The sequence below is a fragment of the Pelodiscus sinensis genome, chromosome 21 (assembly GCF_052426305.1).
Source record: "Pelodiscus sinensis isolate ZL-2025 chromosome 21, ASM5242630v1, whole genome shotgun sequence".
NCBI lineage: Eukaryota > Metazoa > Chordata > Testudines > Trionychidae > Pelodiscus > Pelodiscus sinensis.
This window is the reverse complement of record NC_143072.1, coordinates 26,686,794-26,704,002: the sequence shown is the minus strand read 5'-3', so window position 1 is coordinate 26,704,002 and position 17,209 is coordinate 26,686,794. Positions and strand designations below refer to the sequence as shown.

General features: G+C 48.9%; 1 protein-coding gene across 2 annotated transcripts in view; it reads right to left on the bottom strand.

The window, feature by feature from the left end:
* The window catches only part of FAM222B (family with sequence similarity 222 member B), a 42,306-nt gene extending 25,330 nt beyond the window's left edge, over positions 1-16,976 (bottom strand). Inside the window, exons 1-2 of one of the 2 annotated variants that reach the window (XM_075904517.2) lie at positions 16,796-16,976; positions 14,127-14,186 (exon numbers count right to left, since the gene is read on the bottom strand). The gene's annotated coding sequence lies outside the window, so the exon portion shown is untranslated. The remainder of the gene's footprint in view (positions 1-14,126; positions 14,187-16,795) is intronic. The other variant, XM_075904516.2, reaches the window with a different exon arrangement.
* Between the last annotated feature and the right edge of the window lie 233 nt (positions 16,977-17,209).

Genomic DNA, 17,209 nt, shown 5'->3' with positions numbered 1-17,209 from the left:
CATAAATGAGGTCTTAAAAAAAAAAAATGAACAATGCGTCACATCAGTTATTAAAACCCTTCCAACTTGTACTTTAGCCTTGGGCTCACCACCAGCAGCCTGACTTGGAAGGAGTTACCAAGGCTATCTGCAGTGCACACTAACTGGACGTAACACAACTAGAGCACTGATGCTGGCAAGAAGCCTGTACTCTGCAAAGGAAGCTGCTAGCAATGGTGGGGCAAACATGAAACTACTTACGTAGCTTGCCCATTGCAAATCACCAGGCAAGTCCACCACTGCCAAGTTAGCTGGGCCAAAAGAAAGCCATTAACAACGCTACTCACTAGGGAGGCGAGCACGGAACCCAAAGACAAAGGTGCAGTTTCTAATACACCAAGTTTCAGTCTAACTTGGTGTAACTACCCAGATTCAAAACAGCAGCACCTGGCTCACTCCATAATGCATCCAGTGACTCTGCAGGAAGATTAACTCTAAAGATCTTTTTTGCTCTGATCATTTATGACCTGAAAACAACTCAACAGCTTGTCTTGTAGCAGGGGGCTTCTCTGCTCGGCTGCCCCAGGCAGCTAACTGCTTCTAGTTATCTGACCCATGCTGGTGGTTGGGGGAAGGGAAGTTAGCTAGCAAAAATGCAAACTATAAATGGGCCAACCAGCAGGGATTAAGCTAACAGACCAGAAAACGGTTCCACCCCTTTACAGCTTACTTCCAATTTTAATTAACTTTGTTCTTCATCCAGGCATCTCCACAAACCTTGGACACACTTCAATCTCTCAACCACTCTGAGGTAAGCATGATTTGCACATGCTGCATTTTACAGATGCGTCTATCAAGACAAAAAAGTAAGTAGGAGGAAGGTGTGTCTTGCAATTAAGACACAGGGCTGAACTCAGGAGACCTGGATATAAAACCTGGTTCTGCCATGTGATCTTGGGCAAATCACTATCAGTCTGTGCTTCAAACGTCACATGGCCAAGGGATACTCTGCCTTGTCGGGTGTGGGGGGGAGGGGGTGCAGGTGCTCTGTATTACTGCGATAGGCCCCTAGGACACAAACAGATCAGCTGATGCTTAGGAGGAAGTGGCAAAGCTGGGAACAGAGCATGGAAATCTAGCTTCTCAATCCCCTTCGTTAGCCACTAGCCTCAAACTGCAAGGAGTCAGAACAAGACAGCATCTCTCCTCTCCAATACGCACAGCTCAAAGCCTAGGTACAGAACTGAGACTAGTCCCCTGGTGCCCAAACCCCAAATCTACGGTTCACTGTAGTGGACTGAAAGCATCCAGCTCAAGCGACATCTATTTTTAGTCTGTGGTGAAAGCTGCCAGGCTGTAAGACGCAGGTAGTAGCTCGAGGCAGGTGCTGAAGCTCTATCCTTAGGCGAGGATAAAGGGGAGATACTGACTAGACAGCAAGCAGGATGACAGGAGGGCCTAGGAAAAGCTGCAGTTAGAGCACTATCACACTTGAAACAAACATGCTTTGGGCCAGCCTGGGGTTAAGCTGAGAGACTATTCAGACCCTGAACATTTGGAGAAATAGGAAAATCAGCTTGAGGCCTGCGTCAATTTACAAACATCAGTGATTTTTCACAAAATTACAACACTTTGGCCCCCAGTTTCCTCTGCTGCTTATACAGGGACTATCCAAACAAGGGCCTTCAACACTCCCTCCATATTAGGATAGGCATTTGGAATAGGGTCCAGCCAAAGGCTGCAGTATCAGCTGTAGGAACAGCAGTGTCTGAGCTGGCCACTGTCGTTTGGTTCCAGAGGGAAGTTACTGGAGTTTCTTGAGGGAACAAAAAATCATGAGGGGAAGTCACCAGCCTGGAGCAGTCTCAGCCCTGGAGTGGTGGGTTTCAAACGACAGGTCACCTTGCTGTAAAGTGATCCAGTAACTAGTGGGGGTGTAAGGCAGGCGTCCTGCCTGGCCTGGCACTGTGGGCCATGCTGCATCCCATAAGCAGCTAGTAGCACGGGGAGGGGAGGGGGACGGGGAGGAGACCCTCTGTACGCTGCCCCCACCCTGAGCACTGGTACCACACTCCCACTGGTCAATTTCTGGCCAATGGGAGCTGCCTGGGGATCTGTACCTGCACGGGAGAGCTGTGTACAGAGCTGCTTGTGCGCCTCTGCCTAGGAGCCCGACCTGCTGCTGACCACGGACCACGCTGTGCCCTGGAAGCGGTGCCAGGGGAGACAGCAAGCTGCCTTAGCACTCCCACAGAGGCAGCTGGAGGTAAGCCCATGCCCAACTACGAACACCAACCCCAGCCCTAAGCCCCCCCTGCACCCCAGATCCCTCATTCCGGTCCCCCACCACCACCCAGAGCCTGCAATTTTCCCTCAACTGGGCCGTGAGAAAGAAGTTGAAAATCACTGTGCTAGAGAAGACCACACACACCAGTGTGACTTGGATGGAGGTGTCTGAGGCAAGGTCTAGACTTGACCCAGAAAGGTCAGTTTAAGGTATGCAATTCCAGCTTCGTAAATAACATACCTGGAGCCAACACACCTTAAGCTGAGGCACCATTTACAGTGGGATGTCTAGTGAAGACCCGCTAAATCCAGTGCTCAAGGCACAGTCAGCACCAGTACTCCTCAGAGCCACGAGGAGTAAGGGAAGCCACCAGCAGTGTGCCAACGGGCAAGTCCTGAGCATTCGATTAAGCAGGTCTTTATTAGATCTGCTAAATCGAATGCCAGAAGATCCAGCTCCATGTGGCCTGACAAACGAAGAACTGAAACCTGCAGAAAGCGGCCATGCTAACTGAGGGAGGGGGTCACTCACCTGGTTCAAGAACTGACATGAGTCGGAGGAGAGGAGCAGGCCCTGTAAGAGCCTGCAACCCTCTGCAGAACATGGGTGACACCTGATAAGTCAGAAACACACACCAGTTGTTTATGGTTTTACCAGTGTTTCTGCTGTAACGGTTGTGTTGTAAGCAACACCTAACAGCACATAGGTCACTGGTTAAGCCTGTCGCTGCCTCTGAGCAAACAGGACTGCAGGTTCTGAACCAAAGCATGGACAGCAGGAAGAACGGCAGCCTCCCCGCCCGGGCTAACTGAAGACCACTGTTGAACCCGGGACAGCTCAAAGCCGGAGCCCGCAGAGAAGCCCCACCGCGGAGCAGAGGTGCTGTGACTCAGCGCAGACACCCTGCGGGAACTGCACCAGCAGTTTCATAGCGCACAGCGCTACGCAGAAGTCCGGAGGGAAACTGTACCCAGCTGACACGGCAGCCTTTAAGCCGTTGGCCAATGCCACCAGGCAGAGTGCAGTTAATCCAGAACTCGGCAGGACACTAGACTAACATCCCCACTCTTGAAAGCGGTTCGAGGGCCCTTCAGTGCGAATACACGAGCCTAGGAAATGCCTGCCAGATCCCTCTTCTGCAGGGCACTGCATGCCACTGCCTCACAGAGGTTAGCTCCTCCAACTTGGCAGGTGCTGTGCAATTGGAAGACACTTCTATAAGGAAGTGATTAAGATTAGGGGTATGAACGTTTAACGAGTGGGGGCTGGAGCAGCTCCCCACCCGCCACAGACAAGGATGCTCCAACCGGGATGGAGCAGCAGGCCTGGGCACCCCACAGGCAGGAACTGCTCTGGCCAGGACACCGGAGTAGTACCTGCCTGAAACGGCAGGGGTGGGCCCAGCTCCGGCCCAGAAGCAGGCTGAGGGAGGGGGAAGAGCTTGCTCCAGCCTTCCGCCCAGCTCCCCTTTAATTTGTTAACCAGTTAAATATGTCTAACCAGTTAACTAAACAAACCAGATTTTACATCCCTAGTTACAGCTGGTTAAAGTACCACATCCACACAATGCGAAAAAAAGAAAAAAGTTGAAGTTAAAGTTAAAGTTATGGGAAGTCTCAACTGCCTCGTAATTCCTCCATCGCAGATTTCCCCTCATCGAGAAAGATACTGCATTGTCACTCAACTTCTTCCTGCCTCCGAGTGATAAGGAAACACACTACACATTAAACATCCCTTACAGTACAATGCAAAACTCAGTTACAGCCCCAGTGACATTAGCAAACATATGTGCAGAGGTTGACTGTGCTGCATTTAGGGGAAAAGCACAAGCCTGAAATTAAGGATTTGTAATTCATTGAAAGAAGATAGAGGTGTTGTGTGTAGTATTCTTTCACCCCACTCCTCGTGGCCCCGTCTGTGCTGTTCTAACGACACACTATCCTCCCCTCCAAAGCTGGGAACAGAATCAGCAGCTCCAATTCCCAGCAGTCTATTTGTCACAGTCGCATCACTGACGATAGGCGATATTTCTCTCTAATGGCTGCGCCACATGCAGGCTACATTACTACTGTAGTGCCTAATGTGGCGAATCGAAGGTCAATATTCATGACAATCACTGTTTGTTCTAGTTTTATTTTTTAAATCTCATTAATAAAATGTACTTAAGAGTGTTATTCCCTTGGCCTGAAGTGAGTAGCTTCCATTTACTCACTAAGTTTTGGGAAATGGAAGCCATCGTGAGTAAGAAAAATTACCACCATTATGTGATCATGATTGTTTTCCTGTGCATAATTACAATCAAATTTCTTCAAAATGTACATTTAAACTAACAGGCAACAAGTTTTAACAATATGTAAAGTGTGAAAAATGCACCAGCCATTTGGTAGCCAGACCCTGGAGAAGGAAAATACTCTCCTAGGCCACATCTACACTAGACCTGGAAGGTCTGGTTAAGGTATGCAAAGGTAAGCCGACTCATAGGTCGGCCTCAGCACCATCTTCACGGAGGGAGGCCGACAAGAGCAAATGCGCCCATCAGCTTCCCTTACTCCTCATGACTGCCAGGAGAACGGGAGCCGCTCTCAGCATTTGACTTAGCGGGTCTTAACTAGACCTGCTAAGTCAAACGCCAGAAGAGCGATCTCTGGCACAGCAAATGGAAGATGCGGCCCTAGTTTTTAAAATTAAAATTAATTTAAACCTCTAGTTGCAAATACGCAGAAGGTCCAATCTTTACTTGCAGATGATATACTGTAAGTCTGGAGAGCAGACACTAGTTTCCATACAAAACAGAAGGAAAAGCCAAGTCCAGTCTTAGTAAGAAAGGCACTTCTGCCTCTTTATAGCACAGCAGGCCTGAGACATGCTGAGCCAGGACTTTACAGTCAGTGCTCTGTACATGCCTGCAGCATGTGGCCATGTTCAATAACGCTGAGAGTTCCTTCAGCATTACATGCTGTTAGTACTGAATTTAAGTTCCCAGCTGTTGTCCAACTCTGTAGCCCAACTACAATGCAGCGGTTTTGGGGTTGGGAGGAACAGCAGACTTGCAATAAAGATATAAAACTGCAGACTAAAGGTTACTCCTTGCTCCACTGCAAACACCCTGGAACACATTGGGCAAGACACCCTAGTTAAATCTGTTTCTCCAGCTTTGAAGTGCCCTGTGCTATCACGGTTGTCCCTCCTGGCCTAAGAATCTATGCTCTCACTTCACAGGACGGCTGACAAGGCTTAGTATTTGGAAAGTGCTTTGAGACCCTCCAAAGGAAGTCACTATACAAGTTCTCAGTAGTAGCAGTCTTGGCTAGACACCTGCTAGTCAGAGGTTGATACAAGAGGGGCAAATCAATACCAGGAAGATGCAAAAGCAGCCTTCTGCCTTCACTGAATTGGAAGGATGCTCTGTGCCCTGCCGTTGTGTTAGCCCAGAGCAATTTTTCAAATCAGCCTCTATTTATTAAGTTTCTGAGGACCATGAAGGCACCCTTGAAAGCTTCTGACTATGAAAGAAGGGCTTACATATGCCCACCCCCACCCACCACCTTCTAGTTAGCCCGTGTGGGTCTCTGCTATCTGAAGCTTTGCTCGGAAGTAGAACAGGCCTGAGTCTTCTTGCTGGTGTTGCTGTTACCCACCGTTCAGCAGAGCAATAGTGAAACTGCCTAGTCCTGTCTGCAGCATAAGAGGCAGAGCTCCAGAGGATGGCTGGAGGCAGAGTTTCATTAGAAAGAAGTCGGGGGTTGCAGAAAGAAAGCTTCCATTCTTCTGGAGCTCCCTCCCCCCCCCCAAAACGGTCAGAGGATTTCATGTTCTGGTACCACAATGGAGCTGTACTGTAACTAGACTACATCTGGAAAAGAGGGGTGGCCAGGGTGTGTGGGATCAGAGCCAGAGTGCCACAGCCCAGCACAGCCGCAGCTCTAGCACAGACACGACAGGCCCTCAGTTCACTGATGCGCAGAGCTCCCAGCAGCCTGGGATGTACGGAACCCACGCTGGTAAGACCACGGTTTAACATCTCCTACAAGGGGAGATGCCTCCAGAAACTCAGGACCTCTTAGTCAGGGCTGGGCCATTGTCTTTGTGTAGTGGTGAGGCTGACAAGTGCGAGCACCATTTACTGATACCCCCCAACACTACCTCCTAATACAGAGGCGGGTAAGATCCGGACCATGGGCCTCACCACAGGGGCCCTCAGGCACAGAGCAGCCGCCGCTTCATAGCGGCCCCAAGTCACCTTGAGCTGTTCCCTGTGGCTTTCTGCTCTGGGCACCGGGGGAGGCTTTGCTGAAACCGGCCAATGGGAGCTGAGAGTCAGTGGGGGTCAGTGCGCGAAGCCTCCCCCACCAGGAGCAGAGAGCCATAGGGAGCAGCCAGGGAGCTTGCCTCAGGGTCCTGCAGGGCTGCTGCCCAGGAGATGCCTACATACGTGCCTCCCAGCCACAGCCTGCCTGCTGGCACCCCAGCCTCTCCCCCCCAATCACCATCCATAGCCTCTGCACCCCATTCTCCCACCCCAGGTCACAATTCCATCCCAGACCCTGCACCCCCTCCTATAACCCCTTCCCCAGGCCAGAATCCCCTCCTGCACCCACACCCCCTCCTGGATCTTGCATCCCAAGCCCCTACCCCAGATCAGTCCCCTTCACCCACATTTCCCCCCCAGACCCCATACCATCTCCAGCATCCCAGTACCTACCCTGAGCTCCATTCTAGATCCCACTCCTCCTCCATAGAAAAGTGTGGGCCTTGACCACTTACCAAAGTCTTGAAGTACCTGTCCCCTGTCAAAAATTATTGCCCACCCCTGTTCCAATATTAACCTCCAGGCAAATCTGACCTGCCTTCAAAACTCTCAAGGTGGTAGAAAGGTAAAAACTTTCACTTTCATTTATCTGCATTCATATAGCTTATAAATTACGTGATTGATAAAAGCTCTACAGAAGTTATAATTAAGGGGTTTTTGTCCTTGGAAGACATGCTCAACTCTTTGGCACTCATACCTTTAATGAAAAGCAATTATCTTGCTTTGAATAGCTGAATCTACATCTGCAATGCAAAGAGAGACTAATGAATGCAATATTCTGGGAAAATAACGCACACAACAAAACTCAAGAATGCTGTCAACGCAGTACTGATTTTGAAAAGGATGAAACTAATCACAATTCTCATCCAGTTTGGCAGAAGTAAGTGCTTTATAGTTTACCTGGAACTCTAATCTAGGATGCAATCCAGCAGGAAACAAACGTGTTCTTACACAACTAAATTCACAATTGGCTTTTTGGAGCATTTGAAATGGAACTCAAAATTTTACACAAGAGCTATATTCAAATGCCTAGCAAATGACCAGACTTGTACATTGCAGTTTGGGCACCTGTTGACTGCTTACAAAGCAGGCAAAAATAAAGTACACAGATACTACTGAAGGCTGTTCTCATAAATCTAATGCTGCTTTCTGCATTTGATAAATGCGAAAAACTTTCCTTTAAGAGAAAAGGCTCGGCATTGAGCAAAGGCTAGGATACTGTTAACTATGGGTGTGCGAGGCCAACCTTCAACAGGCAAGTTAAAGTCTGAAATCTACTGTTGTCTCACCAGAAGTGACGTCCAGCACAGAAGTTCGAATAAGGAATGTAAACTGCTGACTTGAATTTCAAGGCTAAGTACTTGCATTAAGAACATAACATCTGGTTCTCACTCCTGGAGAGACACGAGACATGGGCTCCTTACCATGTCTCATGACACGGGCTCCTTACCATGTCTCGTGACACAGAGAAAAGCCAGCAGATTACATTTGCTGAGGAAAGAAGGAGCAAGGTGCAGTATCTCCATGGAGCAAGACAAGTTGCTGAGCTGACGACTCCCAGAGCAGATCAAAATTACTAATCAGAGCTGTTCGGAAAGTCTACCCCTCCTGCATACCAGTCTGAACGGAATCCTGCAGATACAGACTAAACAAATCAAGGCAGCCCAGATAGTGTGGGATAAACTATTTTCAGGGGAGTGAAGGGAAACTAAGGCAGGAAAGGAACTGATTTTCTTCAGCGTGTTGTCCCTATTGGTCCCCTCTGACAGTGCACGAGCTGCCAACAAACCCCATTTCAGAGCCAACAGAGGAGCGTTATCTGTCTTACCGCAGCACGTGGCAGCCCCAGCCATGGACACGGCCCCATTGCGTAGGTGCTCTATGACCAAGAGCAATAGGACCGTGCCTATCCCAGAATACTCCAATCTAGGTGAAAGACAAGAGACAAAGGATGGAGTCAGAGGGGGAAAAGTGTTTCTTCGGCTTTTTACAGCCAAGGGTGCACCTTTGAAATTCCAACCGGGGGGGGGGGGGGGGGGGGGGGGGGAGATGGGGATCTGCAGAGGTAACAAACTCAAAACACAGGAATGTACTTCCATAGACCAGTGGGGGTACTGGGACCAACCCCATTCAACCTATTTATAAGTGAGCTGGAGAAAGGTGTAGACAGGGAGGTGGCAAATCTGCAGATGATACTAAACTGCTCAAGATCGTTAAGTCCAAAGCAGCCTGTGAAGAGCTTCAAAAGGATCTCACCAAACTAGGTGACTGGGCAACAAAATGGCAGATGAAATATAATGGTCAGGGCTCTCCGAGTGGCAGCGAGCTCTGCTCGCCTTCTGCGCTCTGCGCATGCATAGATCATTCTGCACATGCGCAGATCACTCTGCGCCAGCTCTTTCGGGGTGTAATCTACTCGCCCGTGGCAAGTAGATTACATTGTTTGTCGAGCCCTGAGAATGGTGATAAATGTAAAGGAAAAATTAGAAAAAATAATCCCAGCTCTACATACAATATGATGGAGACTAATTTAGCTATAAGTACTCGAGAGAGATCTTGGAGTCATTGTGGATAGTTCTCTGAAAACATCCACGCAATGTGCAGCGGCAGTCAAGAAAGCAAATTGAATGTTAGGGATCATTTTAAAAGGGACAGAGAATAAGACAGAAAATATCTTATTGCCTCTGTATAAAGCCATGGGACGCCAAGATCTTGAATACTGTGTACAGATGTGGTCGCCTCATTTCGAAAAAAGACACAGGTAGTGGAAAAGTTTCAAAAGAGGGCAAGAAAAACGATGAGAGGTTTAGAACAGGTCTCATATGAACAGAAATTAAAGAGACTGGGATTTTTCATCTTAGAATAGAGGAGACTAAGGGGGGGAGATAAGATAGAAATCTATAAAATCAAGACAGGTGTGGAAAAATCGAATAAGGAAAAGTTATTTACTTGTTCCCGTAAGAACTGGGGGTTCACCAAATGAAATTAATAGGTGGCAGATTTAAAACAAACAAGGAAACTTTTGTTCATGCAGTATACAGTCAACTTGCGAAGGGGAATGCACAGTCCATCTGTGGAACTCCTTGCCAGAGGATGTTGTGAAAACCAGGGCTTTAACAGGATTCAAAAAAGAACTAGATGAATTCATAAAGGTTAGGTCCATCAGTGGCTATTAGCCAGGATGGCTAGGGATGGTGTCCCTAGCTTCTGTTTGTTAGAGGCTGGAAATGGGCGACAGGAGAAGGATAATTTGGTGACTCCCTGTTCTGTTCACTCCCTCTGGGGCATCTGGCATTGGCCACTGTCGGCAGACTGGACACTGGTCTGACACAGTATGGCCATTCTTATGTGGTGATATTGCTCGCTCAGATCCCTCTGAGATGCTAGCCAGTAGTGACAAAGTAAGGAAAGGGCTGGGTCCTATTAGTTGAAAAGAGAAACATTTTCTCATGTGTTCATTTGGTTTTGTGATGAACACAGAGTGAGGCTTTGGAAAGGTGCGAATCACCTGGAGGGATCTCAACAGATGGCACACAACAGATAGCTGCTAAAGTAGCAGATATCCACGCCTCCTGTAGAAAGAGCTTTAAAAGTTCTTCTCATACAAGAATTTCAGTGAGCACAGACCATCTGTATCCAAAAACTAATCTGTTTACAGGGCCTCTGGATTCAAGAGTCCTGGATCTTTTCTCTAATTATGCACCATAATAAAACTAAGGACTTTAAAAGACTGCCTACTGCCAAGGAAATAACCAACTGTTCTCTTCGCATTCCAGGTATCCGACCAACCCTAACATGGAAGATCGAGAGGCTCATGTGTTTGCTTTAAAGGAAATGTAGAGGCCACCAGAATCAAAATTTTTGGACAGGAATCTTATAACTGAATCCTTACAAAATCTGCACAAGGATGACCTGTCGCCAAAGCTCCTACCTGACTGGTTCCAAACCAGAGAATTTGCCAAACCATAGGGCTATGTCTACACTCTGCTTCTCATGCAAGAAATATGCAAATGAGGCTAAGCGTGGAATATCGCCAAACCTAATTTGCATACCTAATGAGCTGCCATTTTGCAGAAGAGGCTCTTGCGCCAGGAGCTGTCTACACTGCCCCTTCTTGCGCAAGAAAAACCCTCTTGCGCAACGCTGCTACACTGACTTTTTTCAGGAATAACGGCATTGAGCAAGCGGGTTTTTCTTGCACAAGAAGGGGCAGTGTAGACAGCTCCTTCTGGAGTAACAGCCTCTTCTGCAAAAACAGCAGCTCAGGTATGCAAATGAGGCTTGGCGATATTCCACGCTTAACCTCATTAGCATATTTCTCGTGCAAGAAGCCGCCAGTGTAGACATAGCCTAGGAAGTCGCTATTGTTCAGCAGCATTACCAGCACTGCCACTGCTTCCTGGGCTCTGAGAAGTCATTTGGGGTAAATTTAAGCTAAACAACAGCACAGAACACAGAGTCAGGACTGGGGGCTGTAAACAAACTTTATGGGACAGCAGGAAACTTGGCCACACTCATGGTAAGTGGACACCAAGCTAACTAAAATCATGCCGGACCTGGATGTTGACAGACCAGAGCATTCCAGACTAGAGAGGCTCACCCAGCACTTCTGAATCTCTCCTGGCAACTGATCTAGTTGGAATGGAAGGATCTTTCGATGAGAGATGCGAGAAGAACAGGTGCCTTCGACAACCGAGAACCAAGATTCTAGGGCCACATTCTCAGGTTACAATTTGGATGTACACGTTGATCACACTTTGTAATGGGGCTGTGAAGTGTTTGGCTACATAATCGTGACAATCCCGAGGGAGGGGAGAAGAGGAGGTTCAGAGTCCATTCTCTCGAAGCAGCAATGGGAATATAGTTGAATGGAGGGAACTTCTGCACTTTGGTTTCTAGGATGCTGGAGCACAGAATCAGGCACACTCTCCTCCGGGCTGCTTTGAAATGGGGCCTGTCCCCATGGAGCCAAGGACAATCTCCTGGTGAAGATGTGCAGAGTTACAAAGAAGCAGCCCTGTTCCCAAAATATTGTACCAATACTTGGCATTTAGAGCACTGCTGTGTTGCTTGTCCATTTCATCCACCCGAAGGACAGGTTAGGTAAACTTTCTGCTCTTTAGAATCTGAGCTAACACTCCTGGGCTGTACTTCACAGACAAGGCCCCAATGCACATGCCATCATAAAACCTTGACTTCTTCCTTCCTCCAGTGAAACTTAAGTGTCTCCTTTGTTTTGCTACTGATGTCGGAGACTGAACATGCTCCATTGGGGAGACACACCTCGTGATTTTTAAAAAAAAAAAATATACTGATATCACTTCGGTCAAAACTATTTCAAATCACTTTCAAAATTTCAGTTGTAATATCTTTAACTCATGTAAGGTCTAAAATTCCTATCTTAACTTTTCATGAGCAGCTTGTAATATAATTAATGCAACGAAGTCAGATCTCATTTCAATGTGCAGTCGCCATAAATGTTACTAAAATACATTTAACGTTCAATAAACCTAAACCATTTTCCATTGCAGCTCACTCTAATTTGCATTTACAATAGATCAAACTCCTATCATGCAGAATTTAAAGAGAAACTTCCTTTTGCATGGAAGATTTCCATCTTATTGCAAAGAAGAATGTGTCACTTTACATGAGTATCTATCATGGAAAACCTATTTTGAAAGAGCACCGTAGCATTTGATTCTTAAGAGGCCTGTTAAAGTTAACCATGGTGGGAAACTACTTTTCTTTGCTATACACCACCAGCGTAAGACCTTGATGTAATACACAACAGCATGGATCTGGTTCAATGCACTTTCTCCCCCAATTTTACAGGCAGATTCTTAAATTGTGAATGTATTACTTGTTAATATTTTGCACTGTCTTGCTCTCTGACATAGATAATACTGTTTCTCGATTTAACTGTTTTCAAAAGTTAACCCTAAAAAACTGCCCTCGCCAATACAGCCAAAATATAAACGCTTCACCAATCAGGAAAGCAGTCCATTTTAAAATAAGGAATTATTTTCTCATTTTAACCTAATGCCAAACAAGGAAACTATATACCAAATGGATTTAGGAGAGATGCTAACAACACTGTTGTCTCTTATTTATTCCTGGATACAAACCTAGCATGTGTCCTTGAATCGATGGCCCTGCAACACCAGGCACTTGACAAGCGGATCACTCCGCAACACACATATGCCCAGCTCTTGAACAAGCAACTCCAGACTGCTTTGCCAGCTAAGGCCAGCCAGGACAGTTTGGAAGTGTCTAGTTCAGGCTCTCACAAAGAGCAGACCTGTAAGTGACATCTTAAGGATTAAACTGATTGAGATGCAATTTGCCTAGCAACCATTCATTAAGCAGAGTTCAGAAACAGGCCAGCAATCTATTCCCCCTCCTTATCTGAGCAGTAAACAGCTAATAGTCTCCACTGTGTCCTCTACCCTCTATTTCAGACACATTGCAAACAGCGCTCTCAAACGTTAAGCCTCCTACAGTAAATCTCATGGAACAACCCCATTTCCTAAATACATACAGGATTGAGTTCCAGCAAGCATCTGACAAGCCTGGAACAGCTAAACCCCCTATCCTAATGCAAATCCCAGAATGAATGCATTCACGGGCCTGTTCTGTGCACCAAGAACCCATCCCAGCCTTAAAAACACAACACCAAACATATCAGGCAAGGCTTTGGCACTGCTGCTCCAAACCAATCTTATTCCTTCCCTTCAACTTCTGAAAGGAATCAATTTCTATTTCTGAAGGCTTTGATGTAGGCTCGCTCTGAAGGAAGAGGACAAGTCTCACTTTTCCTCCTACTAAGCACTGCTTTTTTGCCCACTAAAGCTTATGTCCAAATAAATCTGTTAGTCTTAAAAGGGACCACAGGACTCCTTGTTGTTTTTCCAGGACAGAACAAAAACACCATCAGAGAAAATTAAACCAGCTACTTCGGTCTCAGTAGTGCAGTGTGTTTCAGCCACTTAATCTCTACAGCTATGGTAGGTCATGATTTCACATAATTGTTTCCTCATAGGTAAACAGCTGATGGTTTCCAATTTTGCATGTAAGTTAAATGATCGAGATTAGCGTAGACGTCCTATGATTACAGCTGAGTGTTTCATCTTCTATGTACAGTTCTTTTGGGAAATCATTGACACACAGCATAGCACTATTAAATATTTAAGGAAAAAATAAAACTGACAATAAATTAATGTTACATCATAGAATTTCATAAAGGCTGAACACTCTCACCAAGCAGCAAAACACAGGACTTTACTTTTATTAGGAAGTCATCAGTAGTTGATGACTCAGGGGCTCCTTTGCAATTCAATGCCTACGTGTCTATAGCCTAAGCTATCACTTCACCTACTCAACCAAATCTCAAATTAAAAAAGAAGCTTTTGAAGACACAGCAGTGTTGCAATAGTTGCTGCAATGCTCATTGGTGTGTTAGAGTTAATAGGCTTCCCAAACATTGCACTTTAATTAAGAAACGGGTTCCCTGGCAGAGAATGAAATAAACATGATGATGCAACAGTTACTAACCCGATATGGTGTTCAAATGCATTTGAAGGAGCTCCTAAATGCAGCTTCCTGTCCTAGCATCTATCGTAAGGGGAAGATTGCATTAATAGGAGTGTTTGTGAGCAAGACAAGAGAAGTCATTCTTCCGCTCTACTCTGTGCTGATTAGACCTCAGGTGGAGTATTGTGGCCAGTTCTGGGCACCACATTTCAAGAAAGATGGAGAAATTGGAGAAGGTCTAGAGAAGAGCAACAAAAATGATGAACGGTCTAGAGAACATGAGCTAGGAGGGAAGACTGAAAGAATTGGGCTTATTTAGTTTAGAAAAGAAAAGACTAAGAGGGGACATGATAGCAGGTTTCAAGTCTGTAAAAGGAAGGAGAAAAATTGTTCTCCTTGGCCTCTGATGATAGGACAAGAAGCAACAAGCTTAAATTGCAGCAAGGGAAGTTTAGGTTGGACATTAGGAAAAACTTCCTGTCAGGGTAGATAAGCACTGGAATAAATTGCCGAAGGGGGTTGTGGAATCTTCATTGCTGGAGATATTTCAGAGTAGGTTGGATCTAGACAGTGCTTGGTTCTGCCGTGAGGGCAGGGGATTGGACTTGATGACCTCTCAAGGTCCCTTCCAGTTCTAGGATTCTAAGATACCAGTGAGTTAACCACCAAAACTGTAAACTTAAAGCAGAAAGGTCTGTTGTGAACCTAAACCATGTCAATCCTGAGCTAAGAACCTACCAGTCTCCAACAGAGCTCCGTGTTACTGGCTGCCATCTGGTTACAACGACCTCTGGAATCTATGCTTTGCTTACTAAATGACACCAAGTCACTTGTGTTAAGATTTCCAATGTGCCTCAGAAACGGTGTTCAATCTCTTAGCATTGTGCACTAGACACCAGTCATACCAGCTCTTGGCTAATCAACATAAAAGATACTTGTTCCACGTATTTAGTTGTAAACTTTTTATAATTGGGCATTTCCAATCCGCATAGGCTCCTAACCTACTATCTAATTGAGGGAGTTTGTGTGTCTGTCTCTGCGGCCATCTGTCGGTACAAGAACTCCTCCTCCAAAACAATAAGAGCCAGCACCACCAAATTTGGTATGCAGCCTCCTCTTATCATAACTTAAAGCCAGGTCAGGGTTTGGTTGTGACAGGACAATGGGATGTGCCTGGAACATGACTGAAAGGGAGGGGACAGTTATACTGATGAATGACCACGGGGGGCAGCAAGCGCCCCAGCCCTGAGAACCAGCCACTGGTGGCAGCATAGCCCCCCCACCACCTCAGGCCAGACCTGCAGAGAAGCCAGTGGGCAGCCTGCGCAGCACCCCCTGTGAAGGTCCCCAGGAGAAGCTGGCAGGTGGCTTGCGCCCTTCCCGCTACTCATCCAGGGCTGGTCTCCGGAAGAAGTCAGTAGGCGGGCCACATGGCCCTCACCACCCTGGACTTGTCCCAGACAATGCCAGACTGTATGTTTCTTTCAGTTACTGTATAAGCACCAGGCGGTTACAAAGCGTTAATTTTAAAGCTTTACCTTTAAAATCCAATTAGGAACGATTTTAAGTATCAAACTCAGCACTACCCTGATTTCTGGTGGTTCCTAAGCACTCTTCCTGGTCCTACAAGGTAGTGACAGATAGATAAGACCCCACTTCAGCCCAATCCAGAAGAGAAGTACTGCCAGGGCCAGCTTCAGGCACAGCTAACCAGAATGCAAACCAGAAAATAAAAGCCAAGGGTGCTTTCTACAGACCAGGGAAGGAAAGGTCAAAAAGGACTGGGTTGAACAGTAATCCTACCAAGGAAAATTAACAGGGTCAAATTCAATTCGGAGAGGGGGAAGGAGGGAGAGAGGCGCTTTCACAGAGCCTGAGGGACAGGCCATGTCTGAAAGGAGGCGGGAGAGAAGGGGAAATAATCAGGAATCACGGGGTTTCTGCAAGAGAAAAAGGAAAGGAAAGGAAGGCCACAAGCGCAGGGCCTAGGGAGTCCTCGGAGGCAGGCTCGGCTCTGCCGGAAGGCCGCTGGGAGACCCTGCAGCCCCGCTACACCCCCCCAGAGATACCCACATCCCTCGCCTACACAGAGGCACACGCAGCTCACACTCCAGACACACACCCCTCTCGTGCACGGCCCGCACCCCCCCCACCGCCCAGCCCCCCCCCACGGCCACCCCAGGCCCGCACCCCCCCCACCACCACCCCAGGCCCGCACCCCCCCCACCGCCCAGCCCCCCCCCACGGCCACCCCAGGCCCGCACCCCCCCCACCGCCCAGCCCCCCCCCCACGGCCACCCCAGGCCCGCACCCCCCCCACCGCCCCCCCCCCCACGGCCACCCCAGGCCCGCACCCCCCCCCCCAGGCCCCCCCCCCCCCACGGCCACCCCAGGCCCGCACCCCCCCCACGGCCCAGCCCCCCCCCCCACCACCCCAGGCCCGCCCCCCCCCAGGCCCGCCCCCCCCCCCCCCACCAGGCCCGCACCCCCCCCCCCATCCCCCCCCCCACCCCCCCACGGGCCCCCCCCCCCAGGCCCGCCCCCCCAGCCCCCCCCCCACCACCCCAGGCCCGCCCCCCCCCCCACGGCCCAGCCCCCCCCACACACACCCCAGGCCCAGCCCCCCCCACCAGGCCGCACATCCTCCCCCCCAAGGCCCAGGCCCTCATGCCCCCCCCGCCGGCTCTGACCGGGGCCCTGCTGGGAGAGGCGCGGGCAGCCCCCATCGCCGGGGCCGCGGCAGCTGCTCGGGGCTCGGCGCTCGGCATCGTCCCTCCGCCCGGCTCGGCTCGGCTCGGCCCCGCGCCGGAAACCGGCCCCGCCCGGCCTGACGGACGCCGCCTCCCGCCAATGGCAGCCGCGCGCCGCCTTTGTTCGCCCGCGCCGCCTCACAAAGGCAGCGGGCCGCGCCCCGCCCCCGTGCGGAACGCTTTTTGTGCCGCGCGCCGCTGCGCACCACCGCCGGAGACACGCCCCGCCCCGCCCCGCGCGGCGCCTGCATCTCCCCGCGCGGGGCCCCGCTCACCCGGGAACTGAGTCAGCGGGGTTTGACGGCCCTGCTCCTGCTCCCGGCGCGCGGCCCCTCCTGCAGAACGGCCTGGCCA